Consider the following 21816-nt stretch of genomic DNA (forward strand, 5'->3'; position numbering starts at 1 on the left):
TTTGTTTGTAAAAATGTTTATATAATGTCGAATGGCAGAAGTTTAATATCGTTTTCTCAAATGATTGTTTAGTATAATGGATAATTGTAATATTTTTATTAAAATTGAGCCATATTAAAAATTAAAGTCTTGACTTGAGATATTATATTATTAAACCAAAGAACTTTATGATTCGGTTAGGGAATAAGAATTTTGTACTTGGCTAGAAAATGTTATCTAAATCAGTAAATATTTTATGTCTGATCCTAAAAATAAAATGAAAGTAGTAAAATCCATATATGTATTTTTTTATGCTGTTACTCGTTCTTTTGAACTTTTTTCAAATGCTTTTACAGCCATAACTCAGAAAATATTTGACATCTAGCTTAAAGTACACGTAAAATAACTTATTAATTTTTTCAAGTAAAACTATAATACGAGTACTTAAAATAAAAGTGGGTGATTTTTCTTATAATATTATATATTAAGGTTCAAATACAAATATTCATTCAAATGAGAATTGTTACGATTCTAACAATTTAAATTACATTAAATCTTGTATTATATTCTTGCATTTTGAACGTAACAATAAAATTATTTAACTAATTATATTTAAATATTTTTACGAGCTCATCATTAACTAACTTTCTATATTAAATAAAAAATAATAATTAATCAACTAACCTAACATTTGTTTTTGTAACGTGACTATTAAAAGATAATTTTATTTTTATAAAAAATAAATATTATAATATTAAACGAATAGTGTTATTAAACATTTTTATTTTCATACTGGGAAAATATGTACTAATAGTTACAGAAATTATGTACTTAATTATTTTGAATTTTGATTATCACTTATGAGTTAAAATAAACTCCAACAAACTTTATGTATATCTAATATATTTAATTATTCTAGTTATATAATACAATTTTTTTATTGCTGATAAGATATAGCAGTAGTTTATATAGCCTTATAGTTAGGTATTTGTAATGTTTTTATTTTTATTTTGATAACCGAAATGTTGAAAAAATGTAAGAATTCCACGATTTAAGAGGTTTGAATAGTGAACATCGTATTATCTAAATAACTTATTAATACAGTTTATTGAAAAATATAATAATAATATTAGAATATCTTATATTTTCATTTTATTGGCTAAACTTAAAAACTAACTAATACGTTCATTAAATTACAAACTTATATTAATGTGTTTAAAACAAAAAAAAAAAATTAAAGAATATATATTTGGGTCCTTTGTAGTTTGATTACTGTGATATTTTCTATAAAAATTCTTAACAAATTAGGTCTCGAGACAAGAGCTAATTGACAGAAAAAGTTAGTTTTTGTTAATTTAAATTTTTGTTCGAGTTTTCCGCGTCAGAGTGTATTATCGTGTTGGAACATAATTGTGTCAGCTAAATAGTTTTAGAAAACATTCGTCCAAAATAATACACGAGCAATTCATAAAAATAACGACCTTTAACTAAAATGCAATTCCAGAGTAGGTCATCGAATGAATACAATATGAGCGGCTACCGTAACCCTAAATACGTGCACTATATACATTTAAATAATATATAAATACATACTATAGGCATAATATAGTACACAACTTTCAAGTGTGATTTTCAAGCGACATAATGTATTTATTTTTATAATAGTATAATATTTGTATGCCTTTTATGCTACAGAATATTATAAAAAATCTTGTCTTGTATGGATCCACATTGCGTTTCATGACAAATTGAACGTACCTACCTATGTGTTTATAATATTGTAGCCTGTAGGTAATATAATATATCATTGTGTATTTACACACACGTTATTAAAAAAAAAAACGTAAATTTGATTTTTCACTTGTATCTGACCTTGTTCGCCTATAGATATTTTATTGGATTTATAAAGAAAAAGAACAATTATTAATAAGACACGAGTGTTTTGTATTTGGGCAAGTGAAAAGTTGTCAACTGTTATAATAAATCTATATATTGATGTTAATTGTTAACATTTTTACTTTGAAACACTACGTGCTATACCTACAACAATTCCGTAAATTTTTTATGACGGTTTAAAATTATTATTTAGAAGATTACTATAATAGGAATTTAATATTGTTTATTGTTCAAATACATAAATTAATTCAAATCCAATAAAATGTAGGTTATAATGGTTTAAATGTTAGAATAATTAATATATTATTTTAGATTCTGAGCGGAGCGAGGAAGCTAGTGGCTTAACAATGTTGTTTATTTATTTATTTTTTTTTTTTACATCCTGTATACAAAATTTCTACCAGAAAGAGTGTTTCGATTTCATCATATAGTACCTTAATTTTTAGCAAATTTGATCAAGATGGTACTTTAAAGAGGTCATTTTTCGATTTTCTCAATAGTTATTAATTAATGCCACGGAAAAAACTACTGACAAATTACGAAAAACCACTTAAAATGGGATTTTAATTTCCAACGCTTTGTTTATCACCGTAGCAACGAATAAAAAATTATAATATTATAAATTATAATTTATAATATTAATTTAACTTAAAGGCCATAATAAATAATACAAATTTAAAAAATCCAGACTGATAAACCGTCTCCGCTCAGAATCGTTTTTCTTAGACAATGATATTATATCATTGAATCCATGTTTAATACAATCCATTATACATTGAATCACTAGTAACCTACTGTACAGAAGAGCGACATCCACTCACCCACTTTTTAAAAATATTTACATAGGCATAAAAATGTACAGTATACAAATTAACCTAAATTAATCTCGATAATCTCTATTTATAATAAGAATTTTATGTAATTTATTTAAAACTTCTAATTAGAGTATATATTATATATTTTAGGTAAGTACCAATATTATCTTTTTAATTAAAACAGTGATTTGTTTTAAGTACCTATTCCAATGTAATTTGTGGCAAACTTAATTACAATCCTATAGGTATATCTTTTCAATGCACCTACTTGTCTAAACTTTATGTATTATTTATTTTACTTTTTTTCACTCTTGTGACTCGATTTTTTTTCTCTAACTGAACCTAACTTTCTACATTAAGAATCTGATACATTTAATACATTATGATAATTATATAAATAATCCATTATACTTTATTTTATATTTTTATAGTCATACTTGTATAATATATTTGAATTTAAAAATTCCAAAAATCAGAATTTGAATAAATTCATTATTAAAGGAAAAAATGTGGGTGATCAAGCTTTGTTAATTACTCTGTATATGATTTATAAATTCTTGTAAGTACAGTAAATGATGCGACTGAGGCGGAAGTAATGTTAACGCTGTCCCTACCTCAATTAAAATAACACAGGAAATAAGGTTTCAAGATAAAATAAAATGATGATTATAAAAACTAAAAAAGAAGAACTAACAAACAATATTGATATAATCAAAAATAAGACAATACATATTTTTTGTAATTTAAAATTTTTAAAATACAATAAGGTTGTTTAATCACGTCCTAATATCAAAATAAAATATATAACTCGTATTAACTTCACGATTTATAATATAGTTTTAGGTATGAAAATATAATCAGACAGTGTTATTGTTAAATACTCAGTTTGTTAGTAGATTTAAGTGATTTTCTTTTACTTTTAGATTTAATATGGAGTCTTCAAGTATAAAAATTACTTTCGAGTGCCCTGTTACTGTTTAAGGGTTGGCGAGAATTTTCAAGTGGAGAATAACTGAAACCATTTTCAAATTAAAACAATTATTATTGTTTTGAAATTATTTGCATTTAAATTAATTTTTTAACTAAAAATCATAATATATAATTTTAATATACAAATATTAATTAAATGTCTTTAATTTTTTAAGTTTAAATTTGCATTTACTTTTATGATTTTGGCCTCAATATACTTTTTAGTTATTTATTATTTTTTAATGCAAAATAAAATGGACAATATTTTATTATAATACTATGATAACAATATTAAATATTTTTTGAAAATCTAAAAATAATCTATCCCAATTAAAAATAAAATGTGTCCCATTGTTACCTATATTATATTGAAATATTTATGGAATGCTTAAAATTGCTTATAACTATTATGTTCATAACTGTTTCAATAATTTTCAAATAATTATATCAGGTAGTAAAATAATAATTCAAACTATAAATAATATTATACTATACTAATTAATATAATTAATAGGTAGGTAGTTAATATTAATTAATACGTTCATTTAAACGTTATTGAATACATTTTAAATATTTTTTTTTTTTAAGGTAAAATAAGTGTAAAAACTATACGACGGTTAGTTAAAACTTCTACATTTCCAAGAAACAAAAAATTATCTCTTAAAATTATTGTTTGAATTGTTTACATTAACAAATTACGTCCGCAACATTATTATTGACTAGACAATTTTGCTCTTAGACATTGTGTGTGCGTCAAAAGTTAGGAACTTTAAGTCTCGGGGTTGCCAAAAGTTGCGTTTAATAATTAGTTGTTTCATCCGAGGAGCCGCGTTTTCTTCTAAGTTTTAGAGGTTACCAAGAACCTAACCCAACGGTATATAAGGTTTTCATTATTATTATTAAATAAATATTAAATAGTACCTATACCTATACAATATTATATGCATATCATTCGAAAAACGTACATCTTTTAAATATAGTGAACCGATACGCAATCTCCCTTCAGGTGCGGATGACCCTTCTCGCGTTCCTTCGAAACAACCGATTCGACCACAAGACTGTTCGACCGACAAAAATAATCGAAAACATCGATTTAAAAAAAAAAATTTTTTTTTTTTAATCGATACTCGCTGTAACCGGGAACAGAGACAGTGGCCGATGTAAGTGACCATTTTGGACCGGGTCCATGTTTTGGTCGGTATCCGCGTTTGATACCGCAGCGACGCTTGTGCGCGTAGGTTTTAATTAAACGCGAAAAAAACTGGGCCCGTTGCGTAATTGCAGGACGGTCGATTTAGTCGTGCTGTGTCGAAAACGAACGCTTTGCAGTGTACAATATACATATATATATATTATATGCGAGTCTGTTCGTATGTATGTGTGTGTTTGGTTTTATTATTTTTTTGGCTCCACCGTCCAATTACGGTCTCGGTAGGTACTTCCCCCCCCCCCAAAAAAAAAACTCCGTCAGCGTTCCGGATAACGTTTGTCCGCGAACCTGCGTTGAACAAACACGATGCACTTTAGTGTTTAGTCTTATCCGACATGAGACATTTGGTCTAACAAGTTTTAAAGTTTATATCCACGCGATGTGTTGTTATCCCGTACAAATATTTATACTTGTCATATTATAATCTAATATAATATTATTCATTACGGACCTATAATACCATAATAATATATTAAGCTCGAGAACATCGACGAATTAAACATCAATGCCCGATAATTAATAAAAATTCACGATTTTATATGCAACACGCGTATAGACTTATCGTAATTTTAATTTCAAAATAAAAAATTGCCTGACTTTACACATAATTTAAGTCATTTGGACGCATACGTTTATCAAGATTTTTGAGGCAAGATATAATATATAACCTTCGTTACAATTTAAATTCATTAATCTAAGAATTTCCCATTTGAAAGAAGGTACACTATAAATTAAAACTTATTATTTCTAAATATAACACACAACTTTGAAATTATCAAACAAAAAAATTAAAATTAAACATACTAACAGAAATATTTTAGGAATAATAAAAATATTATAAATTTTAGCTAATTAGAAAGTTGGTATATTTGGATAGTATAACTGAATTGAATGATATTGAATGTACAATACAATGTGTATTCTTGGTACATGTATAATTTGTCAAAGGATTTTTAATTTTGTTGGATATGATTTTAAACTACATAAATAAATGAAATACTATTAATTAAATTAAATATAATTGAAAAATTAATAAAATAAAACTGTACTATAGATATTACCAAAGTTTGTGAACTTATAAAATAAACTATATTATTTAAAAATACGAGTAAAAGGGAGAAATCGTGATCAAGTTTAATATTATAAGTTATAACCGAAAATAATTTATTTCCCAGATGTCTGACTTTCTCATTAATTTTATAATAACACGCTGTATAAGAAATGACAAGTAAATATTGAGCCTGGGTTCTGTTGAACTAATAAATGTCTCACTACTTCTTGTTTAGTTAGTGAATACGATACATTATATTTCTGTATGTGTGTGTTATGCAAACAGCGTTCAATGGGAAATACTAATAACATTTTTAATGACATGAAATATAAATACAAGGTGGCGCGAAACCGTCAAAGAATATGCAATCAAGTATTGATACTATGCAGTATCGAGTGTATATCGTATAATACACTATACGTAAATGGTTATAAAAAAACATAATGCAAATTGTATGTCGGTGTTTTACTCAAAAGGATTTATTTTGGTTTGATTGGCAAAGTCGTATTGAAATGAAAATTTGGATGCTGAGCATGAAACACTGTCTGTACGCCTGGGTCTAAAAACACCGTCTAAATGACGAGGCCGTACAGTAAGAGACTGTAGCGATCCTTTGGAACTACATTCACAAATAAATTACGAGCCCTCAGAGGACGGGAAAAGACAATAGTTGAAACTCAAAATATACCCACTCCCATATCTACATCCGAATATAGACAATGGAGATTACAAATTACACTGCACAAAAAACTAAACGTGTTCATGACATAATATTTACACTTCTGAGCTGTAAAAAGAAAAAAAAACAACATGGCGCAAAACACAGTATTTGGCAAAATAATGGTCGCATATAGATTATGTCCATGCCATTGCGCGGTATCACGCGACTGCATCGGAAGAATGATTATAATTTCCCACTCCCAACAATGTCTTTTAAATAAATATTTATGATTTATATATATTTTTTTTTTCCCGTTTTGTAATAATTAAAACGAAATGAGATTACCACACGGTAGTAAAAGCGATTCGACAATAAATTAAAAACAAAATATAAATATAATATGAACGAGACGTCGTGTAGGAGTACAATTTCTGAAACCATAATAATATACGCGATTCCGCACGGGTAAAATAATTTGTTTTTCTTGCGCTACACTATTATTTTAATGCGTTTCGTCGTACGCCGAACTAGCGATTTCACAAAAAACATTGCCATTAAAGGCGTATCGTGAAACGCGCATCTGTCGTTTACCCTGCAGATTTTGGATACCGGCAACGTCGAATGAGAGCGTTCGTTTTATAGTGATCGAAACATTGAAGAAACGTGGGTGGAGTGGATGACTCGTTATCCTATAAATGTGCGTATTTTATCACACGCGTATTTCCTACATGCCTAAATATCAAAAAAAAAAAATTAAAAAATTTAAGTCCTTCTACATTCTGTATCATGTACGTGTGCGCGCCATAAAAGTGTATTGTCAACGTCATTATTGTTAATATTTATCAATATTATACGATATAGAGATTAACAATAACCGTCATCTGGAAACATCGTCGATGCAACGGCATATTTTTTATGTAATTAACCCCGTAGTCTATTATTTCTTGAATCGCAAAACTATTTTGTAATATTACAGAAACATTATATTATTTATAAACTGCATTGCACGTCACGATCCACTGATATATTTCGCTAATGCACTAAATTGTAAATAAATAGTAAATTATATTTCAACGCATTAAAAATGTAGCTACGTTGCTATTAAATTACAGTATGTATGTGCTATGTATCGTATTACCATGTGTGGCTAAAGGGCCTGCACGGTCAATCGAGAATGATCTCAAAGTCGACCCAACTTTGTTAGAATTTATTATTATATATTTAGTAGCTCCCCTAAAAAACCCCGGTGACCACTGTGGATAATAGTTGTATATATTTTTATGGCTCCCTCAGTGAAACAAATATACTCTCGGTAGATCTTTATCCAAAAAAAAGCTCAACCGCCCCTAATGTATACTGACGGTTTATATCACGATAGACGGCATATATTATGGCACCACTGCACCAGCAAAAATGAAGCGAATTATTGGTTTTGTTATAGGCGAGTATTATTTATTATTATTTATTACAGATAGTCAAATCCTAAAGAAAATTTGTGGTACTTACAGTATGATTATGTGACCTAACTTGGATTCAAACTATATCCGAAGTAATAATTTGCATACAATATTGGCGTAATACGTAATTAGAAAAAAAAATAAGTATATTAATTAGTTGTAAATAAAAACAGTAATAACCATAAGAATAGTAATAGTGTAATGGTATATTAAAATAAGAATCTACTTGATAACTTTTCGTTTCAATATTACATTTTGAGTAGAACGTCATTAGGGCAATTATATGATGTATAAATAATTCGTACTTGTTCATAAATATGGATAACTGTTTTTTACCCAAGAACAGCACAATTGCAATCACATTAATTGGTCATAATTTATTTACATAATGTTGATGATATAAATGTAAGTATAAGTCAAATTTGTCTTTGTAAGTAGTTTGAAATTAAAAACTATTTGTTGTATCGTAACCAAGACCCGACAGTAACTAAGTAGGTAATAAGAAGTAAAAGTATCAAGTTACCAATTAGTTCTTTGAGCTCATAAAGAAAGGTACATCTAATTTTAGTGCAATAACACTAATAAGACTCTACAGGTTTCTGCAATCACGATTAAACAATCGTTAATAGGTTTAACATGCATTTGTATAAACTATAGCTATATAACATTATACATATATTAATAAATTACTGGTTATTTTTTATATTATTCATGTTTAAAGGAAAAACAGAAAAGCAATTTATTCAACCAACAAAATAGGTAAAATATACATCGATCAATGTGCTGTTTCATCAAGAATTTCGTATATTATATCATAATTATAATATTTAAAAAACTCCGTAAGTTATATTATGTTATGTATGCCGCAGTTACCTTACCAATGTTTTTTTTTTGTAAACTATTAAAAGTAATAATCATAAGAAAAATATAATAAATAAACTTTATCGAATAAAATAGTAATTGTTCAATATAGATTGGTGATTTGTGATCGATTCGAGAGAAAACCATCAATGGAATGACAGCAATAATTATAATACAATTTGCATTAAAAACGTTAAGCTCGGTTCCATTTTTGACGTGGTAGATTAATTTTGTAATTCGATTGAAGGTAAAAATAAATGACGATGTCACGTCAACAAAATTGACTAAATAAATGGAATTTAATAATTTTCTTTATTCTATTATAATTTATATTTCAAACGAACATTTCCTTAAAACAATAAAACAGATTTATAGAAAATATCCATTATTACTTTTTTCCTAGAAAACTGTATTACCTATGAGCGATTATTCTTAATTCATAATGATAAACATATTGAACTATTATAGAAGTAATTACTTTGTATCAATTTTAATTCGACACATAACGTTTCGCTTTGTCACCGGTAAAATAATTTTCTAGAATTTCAATTTCATTGTATTTTTACAAAATATTTCTATATTTTACACACTTGTTTTGATATTTTTTTCATAGGTATGCGTTTACGTAAATAATGTTTTTGACACGGACCTTAGCTATATTATTGCGTAGTCTGTGGCTTTTTAATTAATTGCCAATATGTGTTGATGATTCTTCAGATAGCATTAGTCAATGGATTTGGTGGTTGACGTGTCAAATCGAATTGAAAAACTTCACATTATTTATTAGTTCTTTTTCCAGTAAAAAATGTAATATAATACTTATAATTAGGTTTTTATTATTACATACAAATTACTTAAAAGGCTATTGTTTGAAGGCACAGATTGTTTTATATTTGAATAATAATTTTAAAAAAATAATAACACGACGAGGGATACCACTCTCAAATTTGACCTTTCGGACGAACTGTCTTCAGTGCAGTATTTTGAACTAAACAGTTTATTTAGTTTTACAATAGTTATTTGTTCCGTACCATACAGAACTGTTCCGTATTGAGAAAAACGAAACAAGACTAGCGTAGTTTTCACAACGTTCTTCGCCTACGGGGCAATACAGGCCATTCGCTGTAACCTTTTTTGGGTTATTTAGTTCTTTCTCACTGCGTGACATAATACATACATTTGCATATAGGCTCACTCTCGGAAATGTTCAACTTGATATGGAATGATTGATTCATGAAATAGCCAAATACAGTGACGTCATTATATTATGGCTTTGGGCGTCCGAAACGAAATGTTTCCTGTAGAGCAGTCTTATATTATTATATTTTGCACGAAACCCGCGAAACTCCTGGTCGAGTGTGGTATATATTAATAGTATGATATATGTGTTGTGTGTTTAGGTATACCTAACGTATTTTGGGTACGTACACCAGTCACATACTATGACCATCTTGATGTGTTGTGTCACACGATCACAATATTATATGATATACGCTCACAGGTGGTCATCTTTCACTCGCGTATTTCCCCCGTCAATCACTGTCGACGCGTATATTGGTACACGACTGCAGTGCATATTATACATCTACGTCCTATACAAACACCGTACGTCTATACGTGCACCTATGTGTATCGCAATAAACATACTGATAATATAACATAATAAATGTATTGGGGGGACGAGGTGGCCGAGCGGTCTAACGCGACGGATTCGGCACAGCCGGTCCGAGTTCGATCCTCGACCATTGGGCGGCATTTTTCTCCGTGCAAGTCACGGTGTCCGGAGAACAAGTGCCGCCATCCCCCCACCCGGGCATGGCAGATACCTACGGGTGCCCAATCAAAAATTCTGCCAAACAAAACACACACGTGTTCCTCCCCCTACCGACTTAATAACCTACAGTAAAACTAAAAATAGCTAATGGCCTCAGCTGCCGGGCTCAAGATCAATTAAAAAAAAAAAAAAAAAAAAATGTATTATTATCGTTATATTATGTTATATAAAATATAGGTATGGGCACGTCACATTATTATATTATAGGGCGGCCGATACGAGAGACGAATGAAATCGTCGTCGTCGCCGAAAATTGTAATAATAATAATAATAATGATGGTATCGAGTTACGCGCGGTCGACCATGATAATAATAATAATATAATATTATTGAATGTGCATAATATTCGAACGAACCATGCCACCGACAGTATTGCGGTAATCATTATACGAGCGAACATATTATAGTGTTAATCAGGGGTGAAAAGTCACACCACCTATAGTACCTAACTACTATAATTTGTCGCGTTCCAAAACACAGTCATTCGTTAGTAGGCTGCAGATAATACTCGCGACTTTCATTGCGAATGACTTCATGCGAGTGACGGTATTAAATTGTGTGTAAATAATATCGTCATCCGTTGCATTATAATATATTGTAAATAACGACGATTATAATTTACATTTTGGTTTTCAGTATAGTGTTGTGTATATTACGATGGACTGGTATATTATATGACCCGTTATTATGTCTTGTTTGTGCATTAACGGCAAATACCGTTACAGTGGTGGCGAACGGGTCAGCAGAAAGATTAGTAGTTGTGTCCTGTAGATATTTCTGTCATTTTATAACTGATTTATCTTATACGCGTTATATATTATTGAAAATACAGGACGCGTGTAACGAATTACCAAAAAACGAAACCTCACAAAAACGTATAGCCAACATTACTTGCACTAAAAAAAATATTCAATAAATACGTAAACTGTCTTCATCTGTCTTCATGATAAAAATATAAAATTACTTGGAGAAAATTATAAGCTTTTAATCTAACTATAAAATTAAATTCTGGCAATCGTTCACCGTTTAAATTGATGTGACCGCTATAGTATTTAGAATATAAACATAGTTTATTATTTTCCACACAATGAATAAGAATTTAATTAACACCGCTAGCCGAAAAACAAAACAAATAATAATATGAAATTCCTATAGAATATCCGACCTCCATTCAACCACTCATTTATTTACCACCTGTCGGGCACCTGATATGATAATATTGGTATCGATGGATATTTGAGGATTTCATCATAAAAAACAAAAACCAATGTAATTCTTAATTGTATTAAATATTTGTGAGCGTTATTTAAACAGGCAATAATCACCCCCCCCCCCCCCCAATTATGGAAAATTACGTTTGATGCCCGTTTAATTCTTACAAAACGTTGAAAATATGTATTGTTATGTGTCGTTAAATTCGTTTTAGTCTGTCGGTGCACATATAGTTGTTGTTTTAATGAAAGTACTGTTTCAGTGATCGATCGGGGTGGTTCAAATAGGGCTTCGACTTTAAATTCTAGTACCTGACTTCTCAAAGGGGAAACTGTATGTACGGTTAAACATGAAAATAGTGAATCTAGAAACTAGACAGAATTTGACTACGAAGAAAAGCATAACGATGAGCAAACGTCGTAGATTATAATATTAAAATAATAGAAGGTCTCGTTACGCCAGTCTGTTACAACGCGTCGTCGATTTCTATATTTCTATATTTCTAGTTTGCACTTTAAAAACGACGATGTCAATATTATAACGATTCGTTTGTGTTTGCGACTGGGAATATTATCACATTATTGGGAGACACTTTTTTTTCGGATTTACCGACGACAAACGCAGTGCAGAGAGTCAAGATTAGCGAAAATGCGCTCCTCGTGACTTACGAGTAAATTATTACTTATTATTTACTTATAATCGTTTAACCGTGTAGGTCGGAATGGATATAGTATTATATTATGTCTATATAACTCGTATTAGAAGGTTTATTATTAATCGGCGACATCAGCGTTTTAAAGTATGCCACAAACAAGACTGCGATGAAAAATCTGCGAGGCAATTGTGGTTGCATTTCGGCGACAAGAGGATTTGAGCGATTAATCAATAGTACCCATAAGTGCATGTCCCGCACATGTATCGGACTTCAAAGATGTTCTCAATCGCGATTGGGTTTCAATCAAAAAAAACGTTGGTGCAACTTTTCAAAAAGTGATTTAGTCGACATTGCTAATATAATATAGAACATTGTCAACGATAACGTTTCGAGACTCTCGACTCTCAGTTTTATGTCGGGGTAGGTTTTTTTCCTTAATTAGCTACTGATATTTAAATTTTAACAGTAGCAAAGTATTTTTTTTTTCACTCATATCTTTCTATAAATATTGAATATTTAACACAGTGGTGTTGAAGTACTGCATATTCGTGGAATAAGTTTTTTTTTAAATTACATATTTTTTTTATTTCATCTCGTCAGTTTTTACAAGATTACTAACTTTTTGTTTTCCTGCTGTATATAATTGATCTTATGCAGATATAGAAGAAATATGTATATTTTATTATTTTATATTCATAAATCTATAGATTTTTTAGCTTTAAATATTTGAACTTAAAAGTTCCGTATTTTCTTGATGTTGATTCATAACTTGTTTTTAAATGTAGGTAAATCCATTATATTATGCTATTGCCTTATTCAAATTATCTGCTACACAATTCAATATATATTTAATAATATTATATACCCCTTTTATATTATTTAGAATATAATATATTTGTCATGATACATTATTATATAATAAATTGCGTGATAAATGGTTTAAAAATAAAAAATAAATTTTTAATCCGTAGTAAAAGATTCTATATTGCTTATAACTGTGTAACGAAAGAAGACAATATTTAACAAACATTTTTTTAATATAAATTGGCAACAGCTACAATAATAATTGAATTTTGCGTTAAGGCTATGGATTTTTATTTAAAGTCTTGTTTCAGTTAAGTATAATTACTTTCGTTCCGTTTTACCCCTCAAACAATTAACATACAAGCGGCTACGCCTTTTTCCATTAGAAAAGGTCACTGCGGGATACATAGTCTTAAATGGACGATTTTAAAAGGTCGTAATTTTTTTAAATATCAAGCAGTTGATTAACATGAGTAAATTAATTATATTTTGAAACCATTTTTGTTGAGTGTATTTACATTTATAACGTGTATTTAATGTAATAAATACAATTTGTAAATTTAAATCTGCAAAATAGATGTTTAGACAAATAAATGTAAGTGTAATTTTTAAAATGCTTTTTTGTAGTATTAAATAATTATTGATATACCAAAAAATTATCAAAATAAATCAAATTTTTTTTTTTGTATTGAAAATTGTTTTAAATATAAAACAATTATCAATTTTTTTAAACTGAAAAATAATTACGCATTTGTATTTCATAAAACACATTATGGAGTTAAGATGTCTTCTTTTACTTTGTTTTTTACATTTTTGAACTAAATAAAATAATAATAGTTACAATGATTTTCGGTTAGTGATATAGTCGATCATTTTTAGTTTACTTAAAAACAAAAACTTTAAATGTTTAGTATTTATTAGGTTACTAAAAACTTTGTCTTTGGTACCAAGTTACAATCTTGTTCTTTGATGTATCTATCGAATATATTAAAATATATTAATTTAATATTTGGGAGTGAGTGAAACTACCTATTTTAGTGTCGTATATATTTATTAAACTCACAATCGAAATAAACATTAGCTAAACTAAGTGTTAAATGTTTTTTTCAAGACCATCATTTTCACCTACACATTTTTAATATTTCCTGAGTGCACCTTGAAAAGTTTTTGAAGCAATAAATTACTGACCACTATATTTATGTACTTTAGACCGCTCATGCAGAATATTTGCACATGAAGTGGTCGGGAAGTATGGTCTGACATAAATGACGGTGTCTCGTATGCACGGAGTGGACATTCCCTATTTAGATTCTGAAAAGACCCTTTTCCTATTTTTGAAATTACTAATTAAGTTTTCGACATGTTGATATAATGTACCATTCATGTCACATAAAAAAACACGCACGGTCCAATGACTCTGAAATTATTTTATAATTACTAAAAGGGATCTAAAATTAAAATATTTTTTGAAAATAATGGTTATCGACATCATATGAAGTGGTAATAAGTAAATCCATGTATTAGTAACATATTACTTTAAATAGTGTTTTTTTTTTTTTTAATCGTAAAATAAATTAAAACTGTACAAGGAAAATAATATGGATAGGTGCTTGTTTAAAATTAATCATAATAATATTAAACCCCTGGAGTGATATAGTACTTACAAAGAATAATAAGTTTAACATAATATTATGGGTGTAATACATTTTAGTGTAAGTGAATATGGAAATCGACAAACAGATGTAATATTACTGAATAACAATACATTTGAAAAAATGACAAAATACGCATTACGCTAGATTTTAGTTGTTGATGCTTTTTTTTTCCAATCGATTAGTTATATTTATTTTGATTTATCATATGGATATGGCAACGCCCTTCCGACTGAATGTCGTAATTGTTATAACATACTCCGAATGCTTCTAAGGGTATAAATTAAAAACGAATTAAAGTACATTATATATAAATAAATAAACCTAGTTAGGTAGTTTTATGTGTTTTTAAAATTACATCAAGTTCAGCATGTAGATATAATTGAAACAAATTAAATTGGAAAATAGTTATTACTTCTTAATTTGTTCTCAACATAATTAATTTATGGTTATCGAGTACCTATTATGTTTTTAATGTGTTGTATATCGACGAAGCTAACATTTTTAATGCGTACAATTTAAATATACAATTTAACAATTTAGTTTTTGTCGAGTGTTAAAAATATTTTCAAAATTTTAACAATTAACATGGGTTAAACATATTATAGGTACCCACGCTTGAAATAAGGTGCAAGTTGATCTATTATGTATTCGACTTTAATACGGTGGATTATATTTGTTGTTTTAAATAAATAGTTTGTTGTAAGAGTACGAAAATACTTCCCTCGTACAATATATTAAACTTGGAAGTACTTATAGTATATCAATACAGTTGTTTTGTGAAGTATGGTTCGAATTTATTGCTTGGAATGACTTGATTGAAACAGTATAATGCTAAAGGTATAGCAAGGGTTCTAATTTATATCCCGAAACTCATACAGGTGACAGGTCAGATAATTAGCCACAAAACCAATATTTCTTACTTTTAAAGCAGATTTACAATTAAATGTTCTACTTTTAAATACTTTTATGGGTTCATTGTTTGTAATACTTTGTATTTATTATTTTATATTACAGTTATTACATTATATATAATTGAAGCATCATGGTACCTAAATTTGAAATAAACCAAATTTGATAACTATTATTTTTGTTCAAGTTTCAGTTTAGTTATAGATTATTAAAAAGATAATAATTTTAATTACACTATACATTGCAGTATTGATTTAATTTTAAAGAAGGTTTTGAAAAACCAATACCAACCTTTATTTTGTTAATGAATGTAAATAATAAATCAGTTCTCTGGCATATAGAATCATGTATTTTGTGCAAGCAAGCCGTAACTCTTTCAATACCTATTGATTCTCTATTCAGGTATTTAGATGTATAGTATGTAATATTGTCTTTGATAAATAATATTCTCGAATCTTAGTTAGGTATATTAAATTATACATATGACTATAATGTCGGAATCATTATATATAATATAACTTAATTATTATCTTTTCTATAGCCAGTACCTATAGTCGATATTATATGAACACACATTCATGCACATTATAAGCTATACGAATTCATGGTTATTTACAACATTATATTTTATGGTGTAATATTTAAGTGCAGACATATAATATACATTATAGACTGCAACATATTATTATTGTAGTTTAAAATTGCCCACTATGATATTCATCGATTTGTTGTTTTAAATAAATCAAACGAATACGAATATAATATAATATAATATAATATCTCAATTTTCGCTATTATAGGTATTAAAATAAATTATATTTTTAACAAACATGATGAGTCTTACCAAATAACACGTGTTTTTATTTTTTTAATACTATTTTGGTTTGCTCCTAAATGCGGTACCTCCTACCTATTGATGTTGCACAGAAAGTATGTTGTAAAGGTATGCGCGTATATATTTTTAAGACTAAAGAAACAATTTAACATTTAATTATTAAGCTTTTTGATGTAATAAGAAATACAAATTAAATTCTCGTTCGTGTTTTATGTTTTTCTACTACCCGCTTGTTTAGTAGATATTTCTCTTGAAGTGCATTGGCGTTACTTGTTAGAAATGGAAATCACAAGTCGGACGTATCAAGTAATCCGCATTCATAGAATCGGTAGCTTTTATTTATATAAACTGATTTTACATTTTCAAAAATACATTCAAATTAAAAACAACTAAAATAATTTTGTTATCAGCTAGGTAGGTATCTACGTTATCATATTATTATAGTTTACACGACAGTTTTAAATCCACGCACGATTCTTACCACAGTATACATTTCTATAAAACCAATTATTATCTAAAACATAATATAAACTATTCGGTTTTCGAAAGTTCATATTTTTACTGTCTTGTTTTTTTTTTTTTGTTTAGTTTAAAATATTTATTGCGATCTGCGTCGTTTCGTGTGAAATGCGCTCTCGAAGCTCAAACAATTCGATCGAAATGCGTTTTACAGTTATTTTAAAAAGTCGTCAGCAATAATAATTAGAAGGCCTGTGAGCTGGTGAACCGCTGCACGAAAATTTAATAGAAATGCCAATACGAAACATTAAATTGCCAGCGCAGACGGACGCGCTAAATAACGCCGTGCCTATCGCATACCGCGAAGATATACATGTCGAGCAATTTAACCCAAATTCCGCCTGCGTATTTATAGTGAACCGATTCGGGTTTATCTCGCGGTGCCGCACATAATATCGTGACACTATACATACACCTATAGATATTTATCTGTGTGTGTGTGTGTGTGTGTGTGTGTGCATACTACTCGCACTATACGTATACGCTGTCCTCCGCCCACCGTGAAATCGTAAATTCCGTAAACCTCGGACGTTAACACGGTCAAACAACCCTTTCGACCGTTTTGTAAATGGGTTCGTACGACGGCGAGGATCGACGGTAAACAATGACGACCGGCGGGCGGTTGGACGGGGTGGAAACGCGACACACCATACAGTGGCGTCGGTGCTATATATATATACAACAATATTATATCATGTATATAAATACACTGTTGCCACTGCCGTAGGGTAGGTGCTCGCCCCCCCAGAGCCATGCCGAACAAATAACTCGCGGACAATTAGCGCGCGTGCGATGATGAAAATCTGTTTCCCCTCTGGTGCTCCGCGTCTTGCGTAGCTATCCGACTTTCGTGTTCGCCGTTCGTACGACAACACCGCCGCCGGCGGCACTGTTCGTTGGTCCGTATCGATTCAATTATTCAACCCTCTCGTACCTCCGCCGTACCCCTTTCGGTCAGGTGTTATAATCCATTGTGTAAGCACGTGCACGCCAAAGTATGTGTGTGTGTGTGTGTGTGTGTGTGTGTGTGTGTGTGTGTGTGTGTGTGTGTGTGTGTGGGCGCTTACCAAATGAGTGTAAATTCACATATGGGTTTAACCGTTACGTACCGTACCAGTCGGCATGTTGAATCGGACGAAAGGTCGCGGGACGACGGGAGCAAAACAAAACAAAGACGACGAGAGAAAAAAAAAATTACGAACGGGAAAACTCCACGCGTGAAGTGGCGTAAAACTGTAAACACATAACGATTCTCGACGAGACCCGTTTGCTTCGAGGTGTTGAGATAGGTTAGGTCGATCGGGGGCCTGTACGGTCGCGTAATGATAATAATAATAATGCGTTTCCAACCGGGATGGTTACGTTTAGCGGTCATTATCCACTTATAAACCCTTTCACAGAGTATATATTACAAATTATCATCTGCGCCGAACCGCCGAATCGGTTTCGAATAATGCGAGGTGATCCCAATAATGGTCGAGGTGGATTCAAATTCCACGATATTCCACAGAAGTTCAGTTATTCACAGTGTATGAATTATCACGTGATACCACCTTCGAGGAAATATCATTTTTAATGATCGTATTTACAAAAATACGCTCTACGGGAATAATGATCCTGTAATATGGAATCGACCAAATTTTATATATTTTTTTTTTAAACAATAGAGGGTAATATTCTACAGGCCGCATTGAACTCCATTTTTAAATATTTTATTTTACAAACCTTATAATATGTCTTCAAAAATAATACAATTTTCAGCGTTTTTTCATAAATTATACTATACCATTATTTGAAATAAAATAAAAAATCGGAGTTCATTGTGGCCTGTAGGAAGTCTTCTTCTTTCAGATAAAAAAATAGTCATACAAATCCGACAATTATACAAGGCCTGAGAATTATTCCCGTAGAGTCACTTTTTCGATATTAGACACCCTATCAACACCCCCTAAATAGGTATCAGTAAGTAGATTAGTGGAAAAGTATTATAATTAAAGTGGCAACTAAAATGTAAAATTTAATTTTCAAATTTTATAGAATTCCGGAAAATTAGAAAAACTGCCACCGGGCTTCTTAAATCTGAATTATCAATATCAATCATTATCATACACTAATTAATATCAACGAAACGTGATGATAATATCATTTATTTTATATTTTATATTATCAATGATTATTGTGTTTATGAATGATAGAATTTGCATGCACTACTCCTTAAACAATTGTTGTAAATATGTGGTGATCAGAATTTTTATTTTGTACTTATTTTATTAAAACCCAATTAGTAATTCAACGTATTTACCGATTTATATGTTTGAAAACAAAAAAACATGATTAAGACGTTGGATAGTAATTATTAATTTAGTTAATTATTAATATTATGTTTGTACTTTGTAGTACCGTTCTACATAAGTCTATAATTATTTAAGTTTTTATTTATAATGGAGATAATATATTGTTATTTTAATTTTTCACATTCAATTCCATCTTAAAACTGAGAAAATATTATGAAATATTAATTTTTTTTAAACTTAATACACAACACTTAGTAGATACTCTACGCACACTTAATAATATAATAGGTAAAATACAGGTTCGTAATATGTTGTATTTTTAAGTACATATTAGATAGAAATTACATATTTTGGAAAATTCGGGCATACTTTTTTCAAGTTATCGTTATAGTAATTAACCTCAGTAGGCAGTTTATTTAATAGCATTTATTTTGTAATGAATATAAATTATTAATTTTATGAATTTGTTTAAATATTAATTTAAAACCTGCCTAGTATCATGCATATTACATCATTGTGTAGGTCATAAAAAATCGTTTGTTGTCAATTCTAATAGATAAATGGAATGTGAAATATAATTGGTTTTTAATTATTTAAATGGGCAAATGTAATAAAATAAATGAAAAAACTCCGTGTTTGGTATTATATTAATTTAAATATTATACCACTAATGATATAGTATAATAATATATTATTTTACACTATAAAGTGTAACACGGCGCATTAAATAGGCAATTTCGCTGTTTCTGTGTATACAAACTAGTACCTACTTTTAATGTTTTAATTTTATTAATTTCATTGAACAAGGGTTCAATTATTTGTTTTTTTATTTGATTTACATTTATTTCCAAACAATTGATAATGTTTTAGTTACAATAAAATACGATTCATCCTTTTTTATTTTCTATATTTATGGATTATTTAAAATAAACAACAAATAAATATATTTTATTATTGTATTTAATTATTAAAATTACCGAAATATGCTCTTAAACATGTAACTATATATTTTTAAATTTAATAGCTATAAATGAAAACGCATGATAAAATAATATTGAAAGATTTATTATCATTAATTATTAGGGCTCTGGACTTATTACTAAACATAATATTCAGATGTATATGTAATTAAAATTACCAAAAAATGCTATAAAATTGATGAAAAAGAACGGGAAAACATTGCAATATTGCACTATATGATATCAATAATCAAATTTGTTAAATATGCCTCTTTGTGTAAAATATGATGAAATATCTTAACTTCTAAGTCAAACTTTGTTTTATACTTCACCATTTCACAAAAGAACATATTATATATATTTCGTGGGTCTAGAATGGAAAGGGTTTAAATCGCATTTTTTTCAAAAGTCACTTTTTAACTAAACTAATTTTAGAATGCAAAAGGCGTATTTTTTAAGCTAACATTTATGATTATACGATCATTATTGACAACTTTTTTAAAAATAAAAGGTTCTAAATCATCAAAAATTAAATTATAAATACAATTTAATCAAATTTAAAACGCTCGGTTAATGGAACACAATTATTAACAATACGTTAGTGTGAAAAGGTTCTAATTAAATTAATCACTACCAATAATAAACCAATAATAATTATTACATTTATCCATATTCAATAGAATTTTGATGTTTCATAATTATTACATTGTTTCGTGATAGAAGATTGGTAGAACAAGAAAGCATCATTCTGAAAAGGATTCAGCTAACAATAATAAAAATAATAAATAAGAATAAAAACGTTCTAATTAAATATATTTATTTTTATTTTAGGATGAAATCCTAATGGATAAAAAAGTTCTAAATATTCTAATATTGTAAAACCTTTTCATACTAAACATTTTATGATTTGTATTTTATTAATTTGTATATCAACCATAACAGCAAATCATTATTATAATGTTGTGAATTAAACTATACAAGTTTCTGCATTTTCTAAGGCATTTAGAACTTTAATTTAAAAAAAAAATATTATTCAAGGAGTAAAATATTTGAACTCAAATCTTAAAATTGCTCTCCTGGACGATTTTAATCGTCGATTTTAGTTTTCCTTTTCATTTTAGACGATTTCCACGATTTCTATATAATATATATATAATATGTTACTTAGCACATGCTAAAAACACCACAAAAAATATGAAAATTAATAAATCCTAAATTCATATTATGTAAAATATACCATT

At 28.7% G+C, this 21816-nt stretch overlaps 1 protein-coding gene across 4 annotated transcripts in view; it reads right to left on the reverse strand.

The window, feature by feature from the left end:
- Nucleotides 1-21816, reverse strand: part of LOC132942492 (small conductance calcium-activated potassium channel protein 2) — a 190392-nt gene that overhangs the window by 111448 nt on the left and 57128 nt on the right. The gene's annotated exons all lie outside the window — the stretch shown is intronic.

This window comes from Metopolophium dirhodum, chromosome 4 (assembly GCF_019925205.1).
Source record: "Metopolophium dirhodum isolate CAU chromosome 4, ASM1992520v1, whole genome shotgun sequence".
In the NCBI taxonomy this organism is placed as follows: Eukaryota; Metazoa; Arthropoda; class Insecta; order Hemiptera; family Aphididae; genus Metopolophium; species Metopolophium dirhodum.